The 6,000-nt window shown below is 58.6% G+C and overlaps 1 protein-coding gene across 6 annotated transcripts in view; it reads left to right on the top strand.

Annotated features, from left to right (window-relative positions):
- The first annotated feature begins 755 nt into the window (after positions 1–755).
- The window catches only part of EPB41L1 (erythrocyte membrane protein band 4.1 like 1), a 62,839-nt gene continuing 57,594 nt past the window's right edge, over positions 756–6,000 (top strand). For all 6 annotated transcript variants that reach the window (XM_056354003.1, XM_056354001.1, XM_056354004.1 and 3 more), the window contains exon 1: positions 756–890. The gene's annotated coding sequence lies outside the window, so the exon portion shown is untranslated. The remainder of the gene's footprint in view (positions 891–6,000) is intronic.

The raw sequence follows: 6,000 nt of genomic DNA, 5'->3' as shown, positions 1-6,000 counted from the left end.
ACTGAAGGTTTCACCTAGGGCCGTAGAGGCCAGTGCATCCATCCTATGCATCCACGCACCCAGGGCACCTGTGCTGCGCACCCAGTACCCATGCGCCCTGTGGGTGCATGCCAGCTGCCCCCCTTTTCACCTGCACCCCCTGGGAGGGGTGGATTGCCTTGAGACACCCACAATACACAAGTGGGGTCTCTTGGTGCTGTGGGGGTCTTGGGGAACTGGCTTGGGGGTGCCCCATGCAAGCACCGCACACAGCACTGTGGCCGTGGACGCTGGGTAGGCACTGGGTGGGCAGCCCACCCCGGACGCTCCAGGAAAGGGGCGACCACCCCCTGGGGGGCTGCAAAACGATGCTGGTGAGTCCCACTGAGGCAAAGCTCCTTCCCTGCGGAAGGAGGGGGGAGCGGCTGGCGCAGCCGTCCGAGCTGAGCCGGGTAGCGTAAAAGGGGGATCACGGGTGCCCCCGCGGGACACTGCCCGTGGGGTGGGGGGTGGGGCAGCCGGACGCGCGTGGAAGCAGCAGCAGCAACTCCTCCGCCGCCAGAGCCGCCCCGCCGCCCCCCGCCCCGCAGCGCCCAACGGCGCGGGGGTCCCGCACCCCACCGCGCGGCCGGGGGCAGCTCCCACGGGGCGGGGCGGGGCGGGGCGGGGCGGGGCGGGGCCGGGGCGGGCCGGGCCGGGGGGCGGGGCGGAGCTGGGCGGGGCGCTGCGGAGCCGGGGGGGGGCGGCGCCCCCTCCGCAGAGCCGCGGCCGCTCCGCCCCGCCCCGCGCTGCGCTGTGCTCCCGCCGCACGGCGGGCAGGCGGCAGGGGCGGCAGGGCGGGCGGCGGCCGCTGCTGCGGCGTGGGGCCGCGCCCGGGAGGCGGCCGCGGCGGCGGAGCGGGCTGAGCCAAGGTGAGCGCCCGGGCGGGCCGGGGATGGGGGGCGCGAGGGTGGGCAGCGCCGGCAGCCCCGTGGCCGCTGCCCGCGGGGGGAGGCGGGCAGGGCGCCAGGCAGGGCTCGCAGGCAGGGCTCGCAGGCAGGGGTCCAGGCAGGCGCAGCCCTGCCGCTGGGAAAGCTTTTTCCCGGTCGGGCCTCCTCTCCTCGGCCGCTGGCAGGAGGGGGGGCGCCAGCCGCATCGCGTCCTGCCCGCCGGGGGGGCGGGATGCTGGCTCGGGGCGCGGCTCCCCACGGGGGTCCGGCCGGCGCGGGGGGGCAGGGCACGGCGCCTCCCACCCGCAGCGCGGAGCGCGGGGGGGCGTTAGCGCGAGCCGGGTCCCTGCCGCGGGGCGAGCCGGCCGCGGGGACCCCTAGCCCCGAGCTGCGGGTTGCCGTAATGGCATTTGGCTGCCGGGCTGTGATTGCAGGGAGACGGTTTACATTAGAGGGGAATGAGCGGAGAGCCAGGAGCAACTTGGAATGGGTCCGCGCATATTTCTGTGATTATTTTTGGAGTATCGTCATATGGCAGGAGGTGGGCTCCGGAGGTATCCTTGAGCTCAGCATTTTCTCCATAGGCTGGTTACCCGGGAGATTGTACTAGAGGACCTGCCCGGCCCTTTTCCCTCTCGGTGGTTTCCATATAAAACACGGTTTCTCCTGCTGTTCCCGCGGCGGTATTGTTTCCCTCCGGCATGCCCAGCCTTCAGCGCTTTATGGTGGGGGACCCTTCAGTGGACAAACAATGGTCGAGGTATGTGCGGTCGAGTATTCACGATGTGTTGCAGGAGCAGACGATGGAGAAGCTGTATTTGCTTCAGCTGTAGATGGTGTGAGGTGACTCCTGATCAGCCCCCTCTCCACTGCTGTGGATGAGGTGTGGCTTCTCCAGCATCCTTAGAGAGACCAGCCCATGCATCAGTCTCCTTCCGCACTGGACTGTCACTTTCCCTCCAGCTTTCTCATGCTAGACTTGTCCAAAGTGATTTTTGCTTCCAAACAAGTGGAGATGTGGGAAGCACATTGTTTCCAAGGTCTGCTCCTTGGGGCTGCCTTGTGGATCTCTGCGTCCTTTGCACCCTGCTGGAGGGCTCTGCATGTGTCCAACCCCTCTGGCTGTGGCTGCGGGCTGGAGAGCTGCTCTAGTGGCCTTCAACTGCGTGCCCTTGTTGCTGTCAAGCAAGTTTTAAGCTGAGGGAAGGCTGGATTTGGGTGATGATCCTGGCAAGAAGGGAATTACTCTTTAATTACATTATTTTAAGAATCTGGTTTGGTAGGCATGGAGCCTGCCCATGGAGGCCTCCCCAGGGTGCTCAGAGCTGAGTCTCCCTGGGGTGCTCTTGATGAGGACCCTGGTTTCTGCTGGGTGCAGAGATGCTGGGCATGTTCTGGAAGCTGTAGTGGACCCTGGCTGTTGTTGTGTGTGGCAGGTCCTCAACCACCCTCTTCCTCCCAGAGCGTTCCCTCCTCGTGCAGGGGTAACCTCCACGATTGGTGTCAAAGACCCTTGGTGTACGCGTCCCTCACAGGGTGTGAGGTGCCTCCTCTGCACCGTCCTTGTGCCATGTTGATTGCTTTAGCCGCAACTTCAGATGGCAATGCAGTCATTAAACCAGACATCCCTGCAAGGAGCAGAGCCCTGGGCTGGGTCACAGGGGTGTGGGCTGTCTTGGAGGGTGTGATGCAGCTCTGGGTCAGCTGCAGAGCCTGGGCGTTTGTGTTGACAGTGGTCTGGCTTTGGCTGCAGGTGATGTGTTCTTCCCTTGCTGTTTTGGTTGCTTGTTGATGTTGTAGTTGTCCAGAATTTTTATTTTTACCAATATTTTGAGAAATCAGCATTTTCCAAAACCCTCAGAGGACATGTTTTGTTTTGGAGGATGCTTCTAAAAAAGGGTTTTGAAGTCCAGTGTTGTATTTCTGGTCAAAAAGCATGAGGGCAGAAGAGAGCCTGTGTTCCTGGCATGGGGGGGTGAAGGTTTCGGTACTTTTCCTGTCCAGTGCAGGCTCAGAGCTTGCTGCGCCCCCTTGCCTGGGCTGCTGCCGTGGTTGCCACCACCACAACAACCTTCCAGGGTAAGTGTCTTCTGGTATGTCATTTATGGGTGGCCAGGAGGAGTGGCTGGGTCAGCTGAAGAAGTCACTGCAGTGTAGAATGGGGAAAATATTAAAAATCAGTTTTCTTCCCCCAGGTAGTTGAGCTCCCTGTTAAACTCTGGGTGATGACCTTGGTCCTGGTGAGGAGCTGGATCTCTCACTGATTTACACAACAGCCTTTCATGCTTTCTGCTGGCAGCACCAAGCCCTCGTTCCATGTATAACTTCAGCGTCACTCTGTGTTGCCTGCGTTCCTCCTTGCTTTAGCACTGCTGATGACTTCTGCATTACTAGAGGGGGTTTGCAGAGACAGACAGACAGACCGGTCAGGAGCCTGATTAATTTTGTCTCTGAAAAAAGAAATCTTGCCCATAGCTAATGATGTTTCTAAATTAGGAAGTTGCAGAGAATGGCTTGTTGGTTAAAGGGCAGGGGGTGGGCTTGGCTGTTCCTGGGCTTGCTCCGAGTTTCCTGCCTGGTCTCACAGACATCACTTGAGTGTCCTTTGCCTTAATTTTATTTGGCCATGGATCGGGGATATTTCCCTGCTGCCTTGGGCACAGCACTATGGTGCCTGAGTGACAGCTGGGATACTGATGGGGAAGCAAGTGTGTGCGAGGAGATGGGCTGAGTATGGGCTTAAGCTTTGCAGCAGATCAGCGTGGGCGTCTGTAAGGCCTGTGTTTAGCTATATAGTAGACTTTCATGTGGTGCCTGTCACTTGGAGGTCTGAGCCGAGTATGAAGCTCTGTTTTAAGCATAGATACAAAAGAAGAAACACAAAACGGCAGAGGTTCCTGAGTCCCTGGTTGCTGGAAGCTCCTGTGCAGAAAGACTTGTACAGCTACAAATACAGGACTCCTATGGCACTGAAAAATGTGCTTGCACTGAGGCTGTGACAGTGATGACTGCGTGGCTTATTGTTCTCATTTGAGCAGTCGGGTGGCTCTGAGTCAGCAGGTTTGGATTTGTCACCACTGGGGCAATGGCACGGGGAGACCTGTGCGGTTCTGTGGTGCTGAGCGGAGGGGCTGGCCCTGGCTGTCTCCTCCTGCATGGGGATGCTGGGGTTTGAGCCTCGACCCGTGCTCATTGTTGGCTTGAGCCTGGAAGGGTTCATATGTGTTTGTGGGAGTTGTAGGACAGTCTCCTTTGGCAGCTCCTTTCCGGCACTTGCCCTGTGCCATTTGGGTCTATAAAGTTGAGCCTCACCACTGCCAGTGAGGTAGCTTGCTGAGTGGACCAGTCTTTTTCATGCACATCACCTTGTCTGGATTACAGGAGATGGGAAGCATGGTGGGAGGAGACTGCCTTTGGTGAGGACATGTTGCAGTATTGCCTTGTAGTTGCAGTTCCATCTTTCCTCTCCTCCCAGTCCTGGGGCAGAAGCTTGTATGTTGTCCAGGACCTAAGTGTGCCTTAAAGGGGAGAGAAGGAGATCTGGGAACCACATCTTCCACCATGGAAGCCCTGGCTGCTTTCTGCAGCAGCTCTCCCGTTGGCACAGCGTACCCTGGTGCAGAGCGGGGTGTTGCGCCCAGGCCCCACGGATGTCGTCGTCGTCGTCCCCCCCCCCCCCCCCCCGTTGTCTTGGATGATAGTTGCTCCCTCCGCCCTGCCTTGCTCCAAGGGGGTGAACTGTCCGGGGGTGCGCGGAGGCAGCTGTACCAAGAGCTGCTGGGCTGAGCTTTTGTACAACTGGGACAGAAGCCAAGGTTTGCTTTCCTTGTGCCAGACAGGGAGCTGTGGGACTGTGTGGAAAGGTGCAGTCATCCTAGAGCCCTAGATGGGTGATTTGGTACAAATACTTCATGTCTGCTTGTCTTAGTACACAGCTGAGGGTGCTCTGAACTGATGCTGAGAATTAGTCAGCGCCCTGCCTATAGTGTGTGCATGCCCACGTGCATGCTCACGCACACTCACAGGTTTGCTGTCTGGGAGGATGGGAGTAGCAGACAGAGCCTTAAAACCTGGATGGTAGTGCTGGAAGAGGAATTTCTTTCAATCTTCTCCTGCTGGTCTGTCTTTTGCCCTCCAGAGGGCAATACGGGCTCCCCGGGGGCTTAGCAATGCCCAGGGTGCCCAGGCCGGGGATGCCCGGCACAGGAGTGGTGTGTCGGGCAGCAGCCGGGTCAGGGTGAGCAGCATCGCGGGTTCGGTGTGATCACAGCCCAGAGAGGGGAGACCGGGCTGACCCTATTGTGCTGAAAACACGAGGCAAATGAGGCTGAAGCTGCAGATCTGCAGTTGCCAGCCCGTCAGCAGTTTTACTCAGGCACTTGGCCTCTTTGCGGTGATGAAACGTTGTGGCAGTTCAGTATCTGCGCCACCCCCCTTTCAGAAACCAGCCCGCTGCCCACCAGCTATTAGTGGACCCTGCAGGCATCTCACTGGGCTTTGCTGTCCCTGACCCCTTCTCAGTCACAAAGACTGACGCTCCTCTGCAAGGTCCTGATGATGGGGTGGAAACCAGGGCTAGGTGCTGCGTGAACGTAAAACCATCCTGTGTTTGAGGTGATGCTGAATGAGGATTCACAGCCCAGCCCTGCTGCCAGGTTCCACCCACCGGCTCCTTCCTCCCTCTGCTTCTACTAACCCACTGCCGGCCCTGCTCGCTGCCACGCAGCGGAGCCGAGATGTGTGCTGGTATCCTTCCCCCAGTATCAGATGGAGAGGAAAACACAGGGTGGAGTCATCTCCTGCACAAAGGAAATGTTGAGGTATCGTTTCTGCCTTCGGTGGATTTTTTAGGTGGCTGGGGAGAAATTAAACAGGATCTTAACGCATTCACAGCCCCCTTCCCACCTCATTTTCCTGCAAATCTGTTGTTGTCGTGGTATCTTTCAGAAGATATTTTTAGCTTTGCCTTTTCTTTGCCCCCCCCCTCTTTTCATATCAGGCTTTTGAAAGGAAACGTGTTTCTATGGGAGAACAGAATGAGCCATTTCACGAGACATTTTGCTATGGGCAGAAGGGCCCGGAAATTTGATTG

The sequence above is a fragment of the Falco biarmicus genome, chromosome 10, assembly GCF_023638135.1.
Source record: "Falco biarmicus isolate bFalBia1 chromosome 10, bFalBia1.pri, whole genome shotgun sequence".
In the NCBI taxonomy this organism is placed as follows: domain Eukaryota; kingdom Metazoa; phylum Chordata; class Aves; order Falconiformes; family Falconidae; genus Falco; species Falco biarmicus.
The sequence above is the reverse complement of the archived record's forward strand: the minus strand, read 5'-3'. Positions and strand labels throughout refer to the sequence as shown.